Raw genomic sequence first — 21,835 nt, 5'->3', positions numbered from 1 at the left:
GAGGCCTGGATACCTTAAAGGATGAGCTGGCTGCTCGCCAGACACCTGACTCGCTGGACGAATTAATAGCCTTGGCCATTCGGATTGATCACCGGCTCCAAGACAAGGTGAAGGAACTCTGGCTTAAGGTGTTACTTGGGTTGAAACAGGCTAGTACTACCACTGCACCTCGGATGGTTCCAGTAAATTCTGCTATTGATAAAGAGGAACTGATGCAACTTGGTCATGGACACTTGACCTCCAAAGAGAGAAGATTTCGGAAGAAATGCGGCTTGTGCATGTATTGTGCTCAGCCCGGCCATGATGTCTCTACATGCCCCATTCGTCTGGGAAACGGACGGGCCTAGGTTCTGCGGGAGGACTGTTCTCAGGCCATACTGCATTTTCTCCTCTGCTCTCTCTTACAGTCTCCATGATCTGCGAACCGGCCACGGTTCAGACTCCTGCCCTGATGGACTCAGGGGCAGGAGGCAACCTTATTCTCAATTCTGCAAAAGGAAAGAGTGATGTGAATAACAAATCTCAAATAAAATCTCATAAGGAGTCCAGGAAAAGCAATAACCTTAAAGAGAGTACCTGGAAGGCTATGACCACAAATGCTCATAGTTTGGGAAATAAAATCCCAGATCTGCAGGCCCTAATGGCTGAGGCAGAATTGGACATTGTTGCTATCACAGAGACATGGTTCACAGAATCTCATGATTGGGATACAACAATACCAGGCTATAACTTGTTAAGGAAGGACAGAGAGGATAGAAAAGGGGGAGGTGTGGCTCTTTATATCAGAAACAACATCCAAGCATCTGAGCTGCAAGGAAGTTGGGGCAAGGAAGAAGCAATATGGGTCGACCTAAAAAAAGATGACGGAGCATCCATTTATATTGGAGTGGTTTACAGGCCTCCAAACCAAAAGGAAGAGCTGGACAGAGATCTGGTTGAAGACATCCATAAGATAGGTAAGAAGGGAGAAGTGGTGATCGTGGGTGACTTTAATATGCCAGATGTAGACTGGAAAATCTCATCTGCAGAAACTAAAAATAGTAGAGCAATAGTGGATGCCATGCAAGTATCTTTGTTCAAACAAATGGTGTTGGAACCCACGAGAGAAGGAACTATACTCGACTTAGTGCTCACTAATGGAGATAATGTCTCCGATGTCCAGGTGGGCACCCACCTCAGCACCAGTGATCATCAAACGGTATGGTTTAATATCACTAAAAGAATAGGGAAAAGAACCACAAAGACCCGAGTTTTACAGTTCAAAAACACGGACTTTGAGGAAATGGGTAAGTACCTGGAGGAAGAACTAAAAGGATGGGAGAACGAGAGAGATGTGGAGCAGCAGTGGACCAATCTAAAACGAGCAATCACCAAGGCAACTACTCTATATGTTAGAAATGTAAAGAAAAGCAAAAGAAAATTGAAACCTATCTGGTTCTCAAAGGAGGTGGCTGACAAAATTAAAGCTAAAAGAACAGCATTCAAGAAATATAAAAGATCCCAAAGGGAGGAACACAAAGAAGAATATTTGATTCAACTGAGGGAGACAAAGAAATTAATCAAGTTGGCAAAAAGTCAAGCGGAAGAGAGGATTGCCAAGGAGATAAAAAATGGTGACAAAATATTTTTCAGATACATCAGCGAAAAGAGAAAGGTCCAAAGTGGTATAGTGAAATTGAAAGGTGATAATGATCAAAGTGTGGAGAGAGACGAAGAAATGGCAGAAATATTAAACGAATACTTCAGCTCTGTGTTCACTAAAGAAGACCCTGGAGAAGGACCATCTCTACACAACAAGAAACTGGAAGGAAATGGAATAGATGAAAATCCTTTTACAGTAGAAAATGTGTGGGAAGAGCTAAAGAACCTGAAAGTGGACAAAGCCATGGGGCCTGAAGGGATTCATCCAAGGATATTGAGGGAGCTCAGAGATGTTCTGGCGGGTCCGCTGTGTGACCTGTTCAATAGATCCCTTGAAACGGGAGTGGTGCCGAGTGATTGGAGAAGAGCGGTGGTGGTCCCGCTTCACAAGAGTGGGAACAGGGAGGAGGCTGGCAACTACAGACCGGTTAGCCTCACTTCGGTGGTGGGAAAAGTAATGGAGTCACTGCTGAAAGAGAGAATAGTGAACTATCTACAGTCTGGAGAATTGATGGACCAGAGGCAACATGGATTCACCAGGGGAAGATCCTGTCAAACAAATCTGATTGACTTTTTTGACTGGGTAACCAAGGAATTGGATCGAGGAAGAGCACTCGATATCATATACTTGGATTTCAGCAAAGCTTTTGATACGGTTCCGCACAGGAGACTGGTCAATAAAACGAGAAGCTTGGGAGTGAGTGCCGAGGTGGTGACCTGGATTGCAAATTGGTTGACGGACAGAAGACAATGTGTGATGGTAAATGGAACCTTCTCTGAAGAGAGAGCGGTTTTAAGTGGTGTACCGCAAGGATCGGTGTTGGGACCGGTCCTGTTCAATATCTTTGTGAGCGACATTGCGGACGGGATAGAAGGTAAGGTTTGTCTTTTTGCGGATGACACTAAGATCTGCAACAGAGTGGACACGCCGGAAGGAGTGGAGAGAATGAGACGGGATCTAAGGAAACTGGAAGAGTGGTCGAAGATATGGCAGCTGAGATTCAATGCCAAGAAGTGCAAAGTCATGCATATGGGGAGTGGAAATCCGAATGAACTGTATTCGATGGGGGGGGGAAAGGCTGATGTGCACGGAGCAGGAGAGGGACCTTGGGGTGATAGTGTCTAATGATATGAAGTCTGCGAAACAATGCGACAAGGCGATAGCAAAAGCCAGAAGAATGCTGGGCTGCATAGAGAGAGGAATATCGAGTAAGAAAAGGGAAGTGATTATTCCCTTGTACAGGTCCTTGGTGAGGCCTCACCTGGAGTACTGTGTTCAGTTCTGGAGACCGTATCTACAAAAAGACAAAGACAAGTTGGAAGCGGTACAGAGAAGGGCGACCAGGAAGGTGGAGGATCTTCATCGGATGACGTACGAGGAGAGATTGAAGAATCTAAATATGTACACCCTGGAGGAAAGGAGGAGCAGAGGAGATATGATACAGACTTTCAGATACTTGAAAGGTTTTAATGATCCAAAGGCAACGACAAACCTTTACCATAAGAAAAAAATCAGCAGAACCAGGGGTCACGATTTGAAGCTCCAGGGAGGAAGATTCAGAACCAATGTCAGGAAGTATTTCTTCACGGAGAGGGTGGTGGATGCCTGGAATGCCCTTCCGGAGGAAGTGGTGAAGACCAGAACTGTGAAGGACTTCAAAGGGGCGTGGGATAAACACTGTGGATCCATAAAGTCAAGAGGCCGCCAATGAAGAGTGGGTGACTCGCCAGAATGATGGCTACTGCCTGGACACAATACCCGTATTCAATAAACATACACATGGTTACTGTGACTCCAACATCACTCTAAGCTTCAACAGCAAGAGGAAATGTGGAAAAAAGGATTTGCACTCACAAAGCCGGGAGTAGCTGGCTTGTTACGGCGGTTACTACCCCAAACCAAATGTGCCTGATACTTCACTTTCGATGCACATCCAGCATAGCTCTCTGCTCCAACGGCAGGGGAGAAGAAAAACTGATACTTCACGCATACCCAGCATAGCTTCAACGGCAGGAGAGAAGAAAAAAGGATTCACACTCACAAAGCGGGGAGTAGCTGGCTTGTTACGGCGGTTACTACCCCAAACCAAATGTGCCTGATACTTCACTTTAGATGCATATCCAGCAAACCTCTCTGCTTCAACGGCACGAGAGAAGAAAAACAACCAATAAGGGCTGTATAACATAGTCTGGGTTAAAACAAATAAGCATGGGTGTAGCTTGCTTATTGCGGCGGTTACTACCCCTACTACCCCCTAACTAATCAAGCTAGATATTTCACTTGGATGCAGCTCCATCACTGCTCTCTACATTAATGGTGGGGGAGGAAGGGAAATAGAACCAAGAGCTAAAAGAAACAGATAAGTATGAGAGAAAAAATGTGTGAAGCTTGCTGGGCAGACTGGATGGGCCGTTTGGTCTTCTTCTGCCGTCATTTCTATGTTTCTATGTTTCTATGGAAGACCTGAGGAGTCCCTTCGTCAAATTAGAAGTTCCATTATTGCATCACAATTTTAAGTGGGCTTTGGACGTTCCTTTACATTGCCACTTCGCCTGAAGATCTCAGTGACGTCCACGGCAGTTCAACCCATGATGCTGATATTCATAGCGCCTTCTACCTTCACTTTGGCTCAAAGGCGTTCAACATCTATCCGCATTCACGGATTATAAATTTAGAGATATCTGTCACGTTCCATCTATTCGGAGGATGTGTCTGATGAGCCACAGCACATAATTGATCCGAAGAAGATATCTCTGACAACCAGCTAGTTTGTTTCTGCTGGTAATGCCACCATCTTTAGAAGTGGATTTTGGATGTACCCCAACATCGCTACTTCCGCTGAAGCCTTAGTGACGTCCATAGCAGCTACTTATTACTGCTGAATTCTATTTCATCTCTCATCCAGCAACTTGTACAGGAGAGTCATCTTTAGAAGTGGGTTTTGGACCTACCCTAACATCACCACTTCCACAGAAACTTTCAGTGTCGTCCACAGCAGCTCAATCCATTGCTGCTGATATCATCTATAACATTCTGCAAGATTCTTCCAAATCTCAAGATCCATCTGTCATCAATGCAGAAGACAAATTAGAAATTAAGATCAATAAGATTCTGAATGTTCGCAACAGAGGCAAGGCTTTTGAATACCTTCGGATTTGGGAAGGCTTTGGCCCCGATTTAATCTCTTGGGAGCCTCAGACCAATGTCTTGGATAAAGAGATGCTTCATCAGTTCCACCTTGCGCATCCTTCCAAACCTAAGCCTGGTATCCGAAGAGGAGATCGCCCTTTGAAGGGGAGTACTGTTGCGTCTGTCGCTGCTCAACGCCCTCACTCTGCCCTCTTTAATTCTGTGGCAACTCCCTCCGGGTATGATGGCTGGCTGGCTGCCATGGCATCTCTATGCCGTCTCCCTCTGGCGTCCCCGGACCGGCTTGATGTTGCAGATCCGCCAGGGCACGCCTAGGGCACGCGCGAACCGCCAGGGCACGCCTAGGGCACGCGCAAACCTCAGGGGTGTCCTCCTAACATGACGTCATCCGCTTCCAATATTTAAAGGTCTCTAATTCACTATCTAACTGAGTTAGCAAGGAGAGGATTCGGATACGGATTCGGCTATGTTTCCTCCAAGCTACTCTGCCTCCTCGGACTTATCAGAGGTACACGCTCCTCGGGGGCCTCGCTTTTTTCTTTACTTTCAGATTACAGATAGGAACCGGTACTTGCTCTTCGAGGGCCCATGTTCCTGGACACTCTGAAGATTCTCTACTGCCTGGAAGCTACCGCTGCTACAAACAATTGTGAGTTACCATTGTTCTCTCAGAGCTTTCCCTGGAACCAGGTACTCGCTCCTTGAGGGCCTAAACCTTTCCAGCTCCTGAGCTTCCTTGAGACCTTATGTGAGTTTTGTCATCTAGTTCTGTTCATGAACCTTGTCTACCCTACCTACTCACTTTCTACAGTTTCTCAACAGCTCAGCCATCCTGGATACCGGTTCCAGTGCCTGAGGGACTACAGCCCTACTGGGCATATCAGCTCATTACTGCTACCTCTGGTGGTTTCCAAAACCTGTTTAATAAAAGAACTAATGTGTGTCTGTTTCCATTCTCAAGCCTAGCCGGTGGTCCCTCTTGGGATATCCTCCCGGGGGCGTGGTCATCTGCCACCGGCCCAGGGATTCACCACTACTATCTCGGATTCATAACAGATTGCTAACTACCAGCATAGTGGAATATAACAGAATATGAGACACTACAAGATAGCTGACTCCTCCTTCTTAGGAGCCATTCATTCAGATTGCTCCTCCCATCCATGCCCAGCTTTCTTAACAGATATGACAGATTGCTATTCCGCACGGAGAAACCTAACAGATTGCTAACACCGTACAGAGATTCACATCAGATTGCTAAGTCCCTAGCAGATTTCTAGCAGATTTCCAACAGAAATAGGTTAGAATAGAGGGAGGTTCAATTCAAATGCAGCCCCTCCCTTTGAGGGGTCTGGAATGACCGTCCCTCTAAGAGTCTATTTAGGAATCCTCCACAGTGAGCTCGGGAGGCAATCCCTTTAGATTTGCAAAGAGTTTAGAGGTAGAGAGGACTTTTGTCTTTTGTTGTTTTGCAGGCCCAGTCAGTAAAAGTAGGTCAGCCCAGTCTATAGGTCTTGACCAGGGTCAGGAGGGATTTCCTCTTCCAGTCCACAACCTGGTTGGTTGGGATTCTCCCCCTGGGCCTATTTTCAGAGGTTTTGAGATTTTATTGTATGGAGCCTCACTGGACACCTGGGTCTTTCCTTGCACACAGGGATTGTGGAATCCTGTGTGTGGGATGTCCAGGGATAGGGAAGACCTGCCCCTGAAGTGGTGGTGACCTGCTGTGAGGAGGAGGACTGTGTTTAAATTCAGTTTTTGGGGAAAAGAACGTTCCCCAGGAGTTTGACAAAGTTCCTCATGAGAGGCTTCTAGGAAAAGTAAAAAGTCATGGGATAGGTGGTGATGTCCTTTCGTGGATTACAAACTGGCTAAAAGGCAGGAAACAGAGAGTAGGATTAAATGGACAATTTTCTCAGTGGAAGGGAGTGGGCAGTGGAGTGCCTCAGGGATCTGTATTGGGACCCTTACTTTTCAATATATTTATAAATGATCTGGAAAGAAATACGATGAGTGAGATAATCAAATTTGCAGATGACACAAAATTGTTCAGAGTAGTTAAATCACAAGCAGATTGTGATAAATTGCAGGAAGACCTTGTGAGATTGGAAAATTGGGCATCAAAATGGCAGATGACATTTAATATGGATAAGTGCAAGGTGATGCATATAGGTAAAAAAAAAACCCCTTGCTATAGTAACACAATGTTAGGTTCCATATTAGGTGCTACAACCCAAGAAAGAGATCTAGGTGTCATAGTGGATAACACATTGAAATCGTCGGTTCGGTGTGCTGCAGCAGTCAAAAAAGCAAACAGAATGTTGGAAATTATTAGAAAGGGCATGGTGAATAAAACGGAAAATGTCATAATGCCTCTGTATCGCTCCATGGTGAGACCGCACCTTGAATACTGTGTACAATTCTGGTCGCCGAATCTCAAAAAAGATAAGACTAAAGAGGTTAGGACTTTCCAGCTTGGAGAAGAGACAGCTGAGGGGGGATATGATAGAGATGTTTAAAATCATGAGAGGTCTAGAACGGGTAGATGTGAATCAGTTATTTACTCTTTCGGATAATAGAAAAATTAGGGGGCACTCCATGAAGTTAGCATGTGGCACATTTAAAACTAATCGGAGAAAGTTCTTTTTCACTCAACGCACAATTAAATTCTGGAATTTGTTGCCAGAGGATGTGGTTAGTGCAGTTAGTATAGCTGTGTTTAAAAAAGGATTGGATAAGTTCTTGGAGGAGAAGTCCATTACCTGCTATTAATTGAGTTGACTTAGAAAATAGCCACTGCTATTACTAGCAACGGTAGCATAGAATAGACTTAGTTTTTGGGTACTTGCCAGGTTCTTCTGGCCTGGATTGGTCACTGTTGGAAACAGGATGCTGGGCTTGATGGACCCTTGGTCTGACCTAGTATGGCATGTTCTTATGTTCTTATCCAGGAGGAAGTTTGGCTGCTCCTTCCCTCGTACCAGAAACAAGAGAACTACTTGTTTCAAAGAGGATCCCTCCCATCTGGGATCCAGAGAGAGTACTAAATAGATTGTGTGAGATAAAGAAGATCCAGAAGATCTCCTAATCATGAGTAAAGAGGACTGGGGAAACCCATCCAGTGTTCACTATCCCGGGGAGAATAATCATGAGTAAAGAGGTCTGGGGAAACCCATCCAGTGTTCACTATCCCGGGGAGAAATCTCCTAATCATGAGTAAAGAGGACTGGGGAAACCCATCCAGTGTTCACTATCCCAGGGAGAAAAAGAGAGGATTTACTCTCTGTTCAATAGACCTTTTGCCAGTTTTTGTCAGTTTAGAACATAAGAACATAGGAAATTGCCATGCTGGGTCAGACCAAGGGTCCATCAAGCCCAGCATCCTGTTTCCAACAGAGGCCAAAACCAGGCCATAAGAACCTGGCAATTACCCAAACACTAAGAAGAACCCATGCTACTGATGCAATTAATAGCAGTGGCTATTCTATAAGTAAATTTGATTAATAGCAGTTAGTGGACTTCTCCTCCAAAAATTTATCCAAACCTTTTTTGAACCCAGCTACACTTACTGGGTTAGTGTAGCTGGGTTCTTGGTATGATATCTTGGTATGAACGCCTTTATGTCTGCTGATTTTGTACTTTGCAATATCATGTATATAGTTATAGTTATATTCCATAGCATCTACCCATTGATGCCTGTTATATGTAAGGGCTCCTCCCAAAAATTATTTATATGTTGCCTAGTTCATCATATTATATTATGTTATCTGTTATATGTACGGGCACTGCCCAATGGTTTTTTGTTCACTGTGAACAGATACGATGTGCGAACGGATATCGGTATAAAAGAAATGTTAAATAAATAAATAAATAAATAACTGCACTAACCACATCCTCTGGCAACAAATTCCAGAGCTTTATTGTGCATTTAGTGAAAAAGAATTTTATCCGATTAATCTTAAATGTGCTACTTGCTAACTTCATGGAATGCCCCCTAGTCCTTCTATTATTTGAAAGTATAAATAACAGATTCACATCTACTTGTTCAAGACCTCTCATGATCTTAAAGACTTCTATCATATCCCCCTCAGCTGTCTCTTCTCCAAGCTGAACAGCCCTAACCTCTTCAGCCTTTCCTCATAGGGGAGCTGTTCCATCCCCTTATCCTTTTGGTTGCCCTTCTCTGTAACTTCTCCATTGCAACTATATCTTTTTTGAGATGCGGCGACCAGAATTGTACACAGAATTCTTATCTTCCCTCAGAGCCCCTTTAACCCCTCTGTCATCTAATGGTCCAGCCGACTCCTTCACAGGTTTCTTGCTTTGGAAATATTTTTTAAAGTTTTTATTATAAGTTTTTGCCTCTATGGCCATTTCAAATTCTCTCTTCGCCTGTCTTATCAATGTTTTATGCTTAACTTGACAATGTTTATGTTTTATCCTATTTTCTTCAGCTGGATCCTTCTTCCAATTTTTGAAGGATGTTTGGAAGGATTTTTCCCCAGCTTAAAAGACCCTGCCCATCTGGGAGCTCCACTTCACTTAATCCAAGAGAGTGGGTGTTTTCCCTTGCCCCGACACAAGTGAGTCCTGCACAGATAGGAGAAACTGTAATAAATTCAAAAGAGAATTCTGTTCTGCTGCAGTTTGCGTTTGTTTCACTCATCACCATTGTTAACAATAAATACTTTTATTTTTGACACTACTGAAGTGACTCCACTCACTGCACCCACATTAAGGACACCAGTTCCCCATCTCACTGCACCCACATTAAGGACACCAGCTGCCCAAGGGAAACAATATGGAATGTGTAAAGAAGTCACCCTTGTCACAACAGACCCTGGAAGTTTATCTCCCCCTCCCCCCCCTTCTACAAAGGATCTGGCCTTGGGAGAAATAGCAAGTGTGAAAGAGCTAGCTGGTGAGAGGTTCTAGTCCCAAAGAGCAATAAATAAGTTTGTGTACCCAACCGTGCAGAACAGGTACACTGGGGTGGGTTTATAACAGCAAAAAAGGCATTTTCATCAACTTATCTGGCTAATTTCTAGCTGATTAAGTCATTATCTGGTTAAAGCCTAGCAGGATAAAAAGAGATAACATAGTAATGATGGCAGAAAAGGTTCAAATGGTCCATCCAGTCTGTCCAGCCTCCCATTGGCAGTATCTGCTGCGCCATACAGATTACCCCCATATTTCTCTTTTACTGGACTATGAGCTTTCTTGAAAATTCAGACTCTGCTGCTGCTTGATGTACATTGCTTATAGAATTGGCCTTTGAAGCAGTCCTGTGTTCTGGGAGTGTAACTGGGAGGATCTACTTATCTAGTTAACATAGCTGGATAAGTATGAATATTCAAACTTATCCGGCTAACTTTAAATTTATCTGAGTATATTCAGTGGCACAGCCGCAACACTGAATATCCAAGCTAAGTTAGCCAGATAAGCCTTATCCAATTAACTTACTTATGGGCCGATACAGTACAGTGCGCTCTGATGGAGCGCACTGTTAACCCGCCATTGGACGCGCATTTTCCCTTACCCCTTATTCAGTAAGGGGCCGAAAACGCGCGTCCAATCCCCCAAACCTAATAGAGCCCGCAACATGCAAATGCATGTTGATGGCCCTATTAGGTATTCCCGCGCGATTCAGAAAACAAAATGTGCAGCCAAGCCGCACATTTTGCTTTCATAAATTAGCGCCTACCCAAAGGTAGGCGCTAATTTCTTCGGGCACCGGGAAAGTGCACAGAAAGGAGTAAAAACTGCTTTTCTGTGCACCCTCCGACTTAATATCATGCCGATATTAAGTCGGAGGTCCCAAAACTTTCCAAAAGTAAAAAAAAAAAAGAAAAAATTTGAAGTCGGCCCGCGGCTGTCAGGTCAAAAACTGGATGCTCAATTTTGCCGGCGTCCGGTTTCCAAGCCCGTGGCTGTCTGCGGGCTTGAGAACCGACGCCGGCAAAATTGAGCGTCGGCTGTCAAATCCACTGACAGCCGCCGCTCCGATCCAAAAGGAGGCACTAGGGATACACTAGTGTCCCTTGCGCCTCCTTTTACCTGGTTTTACCGCCGGGCCTAATTAACATACTGAATCGCGTGCACGGGAGAGCGGGCATTCGCCCACTCTCCCGCGGACTTTACTGAATCGGCCCGTTAGCCAGTTATGACTTAATATTGACCTATTCCTATAAAAGAATTAGGAATGAGAAACTACAGACATGTCAGGTCTCATGCATTAAGTGTGAAACTCACTCAAAAGGATGCAGTCTCATGCTGTGAGCCTCTCTTTTCATGTGTAGCTTGTTACCACTCTATTTGTCCAAAACAGCAGGGTTTTATCCGAGAGGGTATGCTTTCGGTGTACACTCCGTCCCGAACCCTCCATGCTCTCATGAGTCTCCATATAAAATCATGGGATTCACTCACTTCGAGTCTGTCTCATTTATTTACTTGTACATGAACAACACTGAAAGTGCAGGTTTCAGTTCAGAGGTAGTATATTGCATTCAATAAATTCCAGAACTACTGGCACATCAGTAGATGCTACCACTGTCCAATGCAATTTAATACTGCTATTTCAGGATTTACTGCTCAATTCTGAGAAATCACATTTAGTGGAACTGATGTAACCCCATGCATGGTACTCCTGCACAAATGACTTGCCCCATGCCTCAGCAGGAAGAGACCTGGAAAATTAGCTGGCATTATCCTCCCTGGAGCCTCAAAAATGCTCTACAGGGAGCTGGGTTCCTCAAAGGCAGCATGCTGGAAGGAGCAGATGTTGCTTGATCCAGTGCCTCCATGGAGTGACGTCGACTAACACTGGAACACACTGATATATAGCAGTAAAAAGATAAAATAGCTGCTAAAGAACCATTGCAACTAGTAACCATGGATTACACATGTATTTCAGAGCCACTGGGAGCCGCATACAGAGAAAGTGTGCATGGACAAAAAGAGGGAGCAGTAGCAGTACTGGCAGTGAGAGGAGACCAAGATCAAGAGACCAGGAGCTGGGAAGGTGGTCTGTGAAATATTCCCCAGCAGAATTGTCTGGGCGAGCTTGAGGCTGCAGTAAAGCCTGCACTGTGTCTAGATCTCAGCTTAAGAAGTAGAAATCATCATTGGGAATCTTCTCCCCTCCCTTCCTAGAAAAGCCACAGCATGATTAATGTGAACCACCTACATCCTCCCTATCCTGCACTTTTTTTTCTTTTCCAGCTGCTGTTCTCTCTGCTGGGGATCTTGGCTCTGTTCTCTCTTCCCTCAATTCAGTTCCCTGAAGGTCTAAAAATAAACAGCAGGCCAGGCTAGGTCTCCAGGCTGGAATAGCTACTTCTATAGCCTTCTTTCAGGCTGCCTGTTGTCTTAGGCCTGCCATTTAAAGGGGCAATTCACCATTCTAGGGGGCCGATGCAGTAAGACCCGAGCTGAAATCGGCGCTATTTTTCTGCGTGTATTTTTTTCAGCACATGCGGCATAACCAAGCTGCTGCGCAGGACATAATAATGGAGGAGTAGGCCAATGAGATACTTGAAGAAAATCCATGCAGAAACAAATACACGTGCCATTATGCATGTAAAACCACGCACTAAAGGCCCTAATTAGCAACCAGCGCAGACATCTACGCAAAACTCCATGCAGAAAACCTGCCAGAGTGTGGAGACCTGATGATTATCTGGATGAGAGCCTTTCCCTTTCAAGACAAGTAGTGGTCCGGGAGTGGGACTGAAGGTGGGGACTCCCTCTCGGTCCCTCTTCGAACCTGCCTTCTCTCAGCATGTTCTCTCTCCGTCCTTCTGTCACACTGCAATGCTGTAAGACTTCTGCTGCTGTTCAGCTGACCGGCAAAATGTACCGTAGCATCAGAAAAAGGTAATGAATTATTACAGGAGAGCTGCACAGACACACACCCACACCAATGTCAGCAATGTGTCTGACAGGCGCTTTAACTTAACTCCTGCCCTGACCCAGGTGCTAAAAACCCACTTTAAAAAACCCGCACTAACTGTTCTCCCTGCTAGTGTGACTCCCTGCATAGTCCCTGAATAGATACTTGCCTCCTTTATATGCTATTTGCATGCACTCGCGCAAAACCTGCAGCGAGTTTTTAGTGCAGGTTTGTATGGGTGTTTTTCCCGTGCTGAACACATTATTACATATCCGCGTAAGGTCAGCTTGTGAAAACATGCACAATTACCCATGCAAAAAAGAGCAGCTTGTTACATCTGCCCCTATGAATAAAGTTGAGCCTGTTCCCTGTCAGTGATTTAGGCAGTCAAGGAAACACTATCACCTCCCCAGGATCCCCTGAATGCAAGGATCAGCCCACAGAAACTCTGGGCCAGCTCTCTGAATCTATAGGCAGGGGAGCCTGGGGGTAGCTGAGGAGAATTATCTCCTCCCTCGCCCAGATTTCACTGCTGCACTTTAGATAGAAAAGCTAGCTGGAGCAAAGTTAGCTCCCTGCCAAACTGCAGCATGCTGGCCATCCATCCATCAGAGACTACAGCAGCTAGGCTCTGTATTTAATCTTCCCTGTCAGGGACAGGGAAAATGCCCTATGCCTTCCCTGGTACAGAGAACAGCCAAGAGAGATCTATTTGTACCCCAGACACACCACTTAAAGATCTCACTTTTTGGTGGTAAATCTCACTCATAGAGGCGAACCACTTTTGGCATTTCTGAAACTATCAGATCATTGACACCCAGAAACTGAAACGCTGATGTACTAAGTTGTGTTGCACACAAAGGCATTAACATGTGAAAAAAGAGCAAAGAACTTTGCTATTCTATTCATGAAATTTTGCGTGCCTTATTTAGCTATTGTGAAGTTCAATACAAAATCTATGCAAAACTAGGCTGCAGAATTATACAGTCAGCTCATTATATATATTTGCACAGCTAAATAACACATGGAAAAACATGCAAAATTCAATGCAGAGCCATTATCATGAGAAATATAACAATATCTCAGAGAAGTGTACCTAAGTTTTTGTTATAATGGCTGCACAAATGCATGAACTATAGTGTGCGATATTTAAGCTAAAAACAAATGCTCATGTGATTTAACATGAGCCATTATTGTATGTTGATTAACGTGCAATTACAGACCATATTATCACAGCTTAGAACATTGGTCTCTCAGAGCTAAATATAAATAGATATGGAAATTTAGATTTTATCAAGTCTTTCAAAATTTAAAGCGAGGAATGTGTTCCTGTTGCTCTTACTTTATAACTCTTTTCTTGATTTCTGCTTTCTAGGGATGTGCATTTATTGATAATGAATGTACAAAATGCAATGAATGATGCTATTTTTGGTTCGTTCCAAATGGACCGGGCCTAGGCCTCGTGTCAGGCCCAGATCTTTACACCAAGGCCTTTGCACAGGGGCCTGGCCTTAATGCCAGGCCTTGGGATCTAGGCCAAGCCTCAGCATGAGTTTGAAATCAGCCTTTGTCATCAGGACCGGGCCCCTGAATGCACCCCAAGCTGGTTTTTGGCCCAGGGTAGACTACCCTTTCTTTTCAGCAGTTGGGTGTCTTTTTGTTGTGGTGAGTTTTTAATAGTTTAAATTTTTTTTCAGGATGACAAACAAACCAAACTGAAAAAAAAAAAAATCTAAGCAAAAAAAAAAATCCCTGAAACTAAAAAAACCAAACCATCCAAATATTTGGGGGCTGTAGATCCCATTTTCCATAACCTCAGCATATTTTTCCACTATAAATTTGAGATTTCTACTTTCTTTTAAATGTTGTTTGTCACCATAGATTCCCTTGGAGACTGGGAGCATGAATTATTTTGAAGGCATTGAAATGATACTGTTAGGTGACTGAAGTATGAGTCTTTTTGACTTTGTAACCCATGGTTACTGGCTGATATGGTACTACATCAGACTCTCATGGAATTTTCAATATTTCTGTTGTTTTATATGAGTATGCGCCAGTGTTGCTGTGGCCACTCCTTGGAGAGCACGGGGTCAAGTAACATCTCCAGCATTCAGTTCTAGAAATCCCAGCTTCCTGTCAAGTTCTTGTAAGCTCCAGGGAGAAAATGCCAACTTTTATTTGGGGACTCCTCTTGCTGAGGCATGGGGCAAACCATCCAGACATGAGTACCATAGGGTAATGCTTGTGAGATCTCAGAAGTATGAGCAGCATTGCCTGATGTTGGACTACTAAATTGCATCAGGCAGTACTAACATTTTCTGATGTGCTGAGAGTTCTGAAATTTTATTGACTGCAATATTCTACCTCTTTATTGGAACTTGCACTTTCTGTATTGCTTGAGTGCAAATGTTGGACTCAAAAAGTTGAGTTTTAAAAGCCCGGTGCATGATGAAATTAGGGGATGCACGAAGAAGTCGGGCTCATGCGTACCAACTGTATTTTAAAAAGCACACATATACGTGTGTTAAATGCTGTGGCATGTACATCTCAAAGGTTTCCAAAAGGGGGCGGGGTGTGGGAATGGTATGGGCGGGGCGTGGGCATTTTGGGGCCCGGCCAGGAGATATGCGTATAAATACTTACGTGCCCTGGCATGCGCCAAGGTTCCCTGCTGCGCAACGTTACTTCTACTATGGATGAGTTTAAGTTATGAAATAAAAGAATCAAGCAATTTCTGAGGGGTTTAAAGGGACTGGGGTAACTGGGGGGAGTGTAGGCTATCAAACCGGGGGAAGATTGGAGGACCTAGCTGTTAACAGGGTGAACTGGTGGACAGGGACGGTGTTAGCTTTTTTGCTGCCTTGTGCGAACAATTGCTGTGCTGCTCCCCCCCGGTTCATTCATTCTCTGTCCCAGGCGCACCAAAAAAAGGCCCAGCTCTCTTCAGTGATACAAACTTTAAAAACTGACACCCTCTCCCCCCCAAACCCATGGCTGGTGCAAGGGTATTAGGTACCCCAGGTGAACCTTATAGCCTTACACTGCACCCGCCCCCCGCCCCATTCCGCACACACAGTTAAGAGTTATGCATTTATATTTTACATGAAAAATATCAAAGTACAGTATTCTCAGGTAAAAATATCACATTATATTTACATGCACTGCTGTGATGGCAACCAGAAATCCCTGGAACGCATATGGTATTAGGCCTACTGTGATGTATTTTGGGTGTGGGCTTGACCCTCTGAAAGCCCGAATACACTAATACATTTCCTATTTTGGAAAATGCTTCACCTCAGTCACACATGCAGAACATAAACAAACCCTCACCAAATACAGAATAGAGAAACCATAAAGTAGAAGTACAAACTCACAGACAAAAACTGAACTGGAAACTGCAAGAAGCCAGACACTCTATGCAGTGCAACAATGAAAAAATAGAAACATCACCATTCCTCAAACATCAAACAATAAAATCAAGAAATAAAAACATACATAATCATAATACTAAAACCAATTTAATGGTATTATTTCAAAAAAAAGCTGATGAAAAGATCAATAATGAAAAACTCATATACATGTTTTTTTTTAAATGTCCCAAACACCAATAAAATATTTCAAAACAGCAGACACATCAAATAACACCTGAAAAATAAAACTAAAAAGGATCATAAAAATTCACGCTCTCCATACCTGGGAACTTTTTATTTCCAGTTACCCTGAGATTGTCATGGATTAGTGGGAGTGGGATACACAAACTTTCTCCTGTCTTTCTTACTCACACAAGCTCATACACACATGCGCTCCTCTCAGAGAAACTTGCAGGCATCTCCAACTCTTCTTTGGTTGGGATCTACCAGTAGCCCCAGGCCCTCATCTTCATTTCAGCTGCTAGCAGGTTGGAATCCTCCTGCAGCCCCCTTCTCTCTCTCTCTCTCTCTCACACACACACAAGCTCCCATTTACACCCACATACCCTAGGCACACTGCCATTCACATCCACTCAAATCCCATGCAGACTCCCATTCTTACACACACACCCCCTGCCTATCCCAGGAAGGCTCCCATGCATGCATGTCCATACACACACACACACACACACACACACATACACACATATGCGCTTGCAACCCCCACCCCCCCCCCCCCCCATCCCAGGCAAGCTCCCATTCATATAGACAACATACACATATGCAACCCAGGCAGGCTCCCATTCACACACCCATCTCAGGTAGGATCCCATTCACACACACACATCCCAGACGGCCTCCCATTTATACACACAGATCCATTACAGGCAGCCTCTCATTCACTCAAACACACACATACACCCATACAGGCAGCCTCCCATTCACACACACACACATACACCCATACAGGCAGCCTCCCATTCACACACACACACACACACATACACACATACACCCGTACAGGCAGCCTCCCATTCACTCACACATACATGCAGACCAGGCAGTCAGGGTCCACAGGTCATTCCTCCTCCACTGCTGTTGCCGGCCTGTACCTTCTTTGTGGAGAGCAGCCATTTTGAGGCTCTTCAGGTAATTCAACAGTTTTTGTATTCTCAATTCATGCATCACAAGATGAGAATACAGGAAGTGCTAGCATCGCGAGTGTTGATACCGTGGGGTCAGCACATGAGGAGCAGCATCCGGACGTGCTTCCTCTTCTCCAGTGGCCTCCTGCTTCTTCCACCGCCAGTGGGATCGAGTCCACAGGCAGCACGGTCCTCTCCTTCTCCCGTCACCTCCCCACTGGGTGTGCTACCTTTTGTAATTGCACGGTTTGCACATCCAGTGGTGTCAGGCTTGCTGGTGGACAAACTGGTAAACTGGGAATGGCATGGGCACATGCCCCTTTTAAAATCCCCTCACTTACGTGATAGAAGTGGGATTTGCATGCCCCCACTTACAATTTGGTACACATGTATGCGCAGCCAGGCTATTTTATAACTTGTGTGCATATTCATATGCAAGTCATCTGCAAAAAGTCAGACCTTACCTTCTATCCCGTCCGCAATGCCGCTCACAAAGATATTGAACAGGACCAGTCCCAACACTGATCCTTGCGGCACTCCACTTAACACCGCTCTCTCTTCAGAGTATGCTCCATTTACCATCACACATTTTCTTCTGTCCGTCAACCAGTTTGCAATCCAGGCCACCACCTCGGCACTCACTCCTAAGCTTCTCATTTTATTCACAAGCCTCCTGTGTGGGACCTTATCAAAAGCTTTGCTGAAATCCAAGTAGATGACATAGAGGGCTCTTCCTTGATCCAATTCCTTGGTTACCCAGTCAAAAAAGTCAATCAGATTTGTCTGACAGGATCTTCCTCTGGTGAATCCATGCTGCCTCTGGTCCAGCAACTCTTCTGACTGTAGATAGTTCATTATTCTTTCTTTCAGCAATGACTCCAAGGCTAACTGGCCTGTAGTTTCCAGCCTCCTCTCTACTCCCACTCTTGTGAAGCAGGACCACCACCTCTCTTCTCCAATCACTCAGCACCTCTCCCGTTTCTAGGGATCTAACAGGTCACGCAGCAGACCCGCCAGCACATCTCTGAGCTCCCTGAGTATCCTGGGTTGAACCTCATCAGGCCCCATGGCTTTGTCAACTTTTAGTTTTCCTAGCTCTTCCCATACATTCACTTCTGTAAACAGAGTTACATCTACTCCACTCCCCTCCAGATTCTTGTTAACTAGCGACAGTCCTTCTCCAGGGTACTCTTTAGTGAACACCGAACTGAAGTACTCATTTAATATTTCTGCCATTTCTTCATCTCTCTCCACACATTGATCCGTTTCACCTTTCAATTTCACTATACCACTTTGAACTTTTCTCCTTTCTCTGATGTATCTGAAAAATGATTTGTCACCTCGCTTTACCTCTTTGGCAATCCTTTCTTCCACTTGACTTTTTGCCATCTTGATTACTTTCTTTGTCTACCTCACTTCCACCAGATATTCTTCCTTGTGCTCCTCCCTTTGGGATCCTTTATATTTCTTGAATGCTGTTCTTTTAGCTTTTATTTTGTCAGCCACCTCCTTTGAGAACCAGATAAGTTTCATTTTTCTTTTGCTTTTCTTTACTTTTCTAACATATAATTTAGTTGCCTTGGTAATTGCTCCTTTTAGTTTGGTCCATTGTTGTTCCACATCTCTCTTCTTTCCTTTTAGTTCTTCCCTAGGTACTTCCCCATTTCATCAAAGTCCGTGTTTTTGAACAGCAAAACTTGGGTCTTCGTGCTTCTTCTCCATATCCTATTTGTGATATGAAACCATACCATTTGGTGATCACTGGTGCTGGACATTAGAGACATTATCTCCATTGGTGAGCACTAAATCGAGTATAGTACCCTCCCTCGTGGTTCCATTACCATTTGTTTCAACAGAGCCCCTTGCAGGGCATCCACTATCTCTCTACTTTTCTTAGATTCTGCAGAAGGGATTCTCCAGTCTACATCCGGCAGATTAAAATCTCCAACAATCACCACTTCTCCCTTCTTTCCTATCTTTTGGATGTCTTCAACCAGATCTCTGTCAAGCTCTTCCATTTGATTTGGAGGCCTGTAAACCACTCCAATAAAAATGGATGCCCCATCATCTTTTTTTAGGTCGACCCATAGTGCTTCTTCTTTGCCCCATCTTCCTTGCAGTTCAGATGCTTGGATATTTTTTCTGACATAAAGAGCCACTCCTCCCCCTTTCCTGTCCTCTTTGTCCTTCCTTAATAAGTTATAGTCCAGTATTGCTGATTCCCAATCATATGATTCCATGAACCACGTCTCCGTGACAGCAACAACGTCCAAGTCTGCCTCTACCATTAGGGCTTGCAGATCTGGGATTTTATTGCCCAAACTACAAGCATTATTGCTCATAGCTTTCCAGCTTTTCTTGTTCAGGTTACTGCTTTTCTTGGACTCCTTTTGTGACTTATTTAGTTGAGTTTTGTTATCTACTTCACCCTTTTCCATTGCATTTGTATTTGGGGGGTGACATTCTAATTTCTTTCTGCCACCCCCAGCTTCTAGTTTAAATGCCTTATGACATAGGATTTGAATTTATCTCTTAGGATCCTTTTTCTTGCCATAGACAGATGTAAGCCATCTTTGACATATAGCTTTTTATTGTTCCATACACGGCCCTAGCCCCCAATAAATCCAAACCGTTGTTCCTTACACCAGGATTTGAGCCATACATTGAAGTTATCAATATGGCTTGGCCTCTCCTTCCTCTTTCCCTGAAAGTTGGGGTAGATCCGGTAGTAGCCCGCAGCATGGGGTATGCCGAGAATCAGCAAGTATTAGTTCAGAGAGGTGCAGGAGGTCAGCAGAGCAAGGTAGATGACGATACTCACTCCATAGTGTAGATGAAGGTAGCTGAGATGAGCACGGTAGTAGCTTGGGACATGGGGTACACCGATGGTTCCTTCAGCAGGATGGTAGAAACGAGCAAAGTACCCACAAGGCTGAACTAGACAGGATCCTGAACCAGGATAGATGGAATCTCCAGGCAGGAAGCCTTCCGAGGAGCGGATAGCCGGAACGTGACAAGGCCCCTGAGGAGCGGATACCTAAGGCGTTCTAAGTCCAGGAGTTCAGGAACAAGTTCAGAGTAGCAAAGGAAGCGTCTCCACGAGGATTGGAATAAGCAGGAAGGAAGTCCTTGCTAACTCATAGGAAGAACAGGCTGGAAGGATTAAATACGCTGGTGGGTGACATCATGCGGAGGGGACGCCCCTGAGGTTCCCGCCATGACGTGAATAAGAGAAGGCCTGGCATGTGCACGGGTGCCCTAAGTAATCCCTGATTCAAGATGGCGGACGGGATTGCCCACGCCGTCCTGGGAACGCCGAGGCCGCCATGGCTTTGAGAATCGCTGGTGCAGGGAAAAGAGAGATGAGCAGCAGAGGTCACAGCTGTCTTCTTAGGGCCCCTCCCAGGGCTTCCTTGGATGAGTTAGATGAAATTGTTGAATTAGGTCCTTGTCAAGGAGGTCATTATTTATTTATCTATTTATTTATTTATTTATTTGTTTAACGCTTTTTATATACCGGCATTCGTAGGACACATCATGTTGGTTTACAGGTAACTGAGAAGGAAATTACAATGAACGATGAAAGAAGGCTAAATAGATAACATAAGACAGTGCATAGAAAGAGAGTCAGCGAACAGAAATACAAATTGGTAGAACGTAATGGATTTTGATTATCCATATTAAAATTAGATGTACAAGTGAACTTATATACAATGTTAGGGAGGCGTGTGCACTCATAAGCTTAGCATATGAAATATGAACAATATAACTAAATTATGTGCACTACTGTACAATTGAATAAGGGGAGGGGGTCAGAAAGGGAGGGAGCGAAGAGGAAAAAGGGCGGAAGGGATGGGGGAAGAGAGAGGGGGATGAGGGTGGGGCAAAGGGAAAAAAGGTACTTTAAGGCAGGGGTACTTTAGAGGAATAGTTGCTAAGGGGTGAAGGGGCGGGGTGGGGGGAGGCTACGGGGCGCTGGAGAGGGTGAGGGGAGAAAGGTTGGGAGCGTCTTGACTTTGCAGGGGATGAAGGCTTCCAACTATTTTCTTCCGGCCCATATCCTTCCCAGGATATGAGGTATTCCCATTGCTTTCCACATTTGCGAACATCCAAAATGTCATCTACTTGGTACATGATGTCCTCTTCAGCAGAAAGAGGTTGCGGGTCCAGAGTCTTTTTTGAAAACTCGGAGAGGATGAGTGGCTTCAAGAGAGATACATGGAAGGCATTGTGTATATTCATGGAAGAGGGTAGTTGCAAGCTGTAACTTACAAGTCCCAACCAGGCAGAGAACGGTGAAAGGCCCAATGTGGCATGGAGCGAATTGAACAGATGGCAGCTTGAGACAGATGAATTTGTTACTGAGCCATACCTTGTCTCCTGGTTGGAATAGAGGTGCTGCTCTGTGATGAACGTCATAACATTTCTTGGCCCCCTGTCCTGCCTTCTGCAAAAGGCCTTTGGTTTGTTCCCTGAGATGATGAAGTTCTTCAGCCGAAGCCTGGGTTGCTGGAGATGAAACTGACAAGGGTATTGGTAGTGGAGGTAATGGCTGATGGCCATACACTATATGGAATGGTGTTGATCCAGTAGCGGCTGA

The sequence above is a fragment of the Rhinatrema bivittatum genome, chromosome 2, assembly GCF_901001135.1.
Source record: "Rhinatrema bivittatum chromosome 2, aRhiBiv1.1, whole genome shotgun sequence".
Classification (NCBI taxonomy): domain Eukaryota; kingdom Metazoa; phylum Chordata; class Amphibia; order Gymnophiona; family Rhinatrematidae; genus Rhinatrema; species Rhinatrema bivittatum.
The sequence above is the reverse complement of the archived record's forward strand: the minus strand, read 5'-3'. Positions refer to the sequence as shown.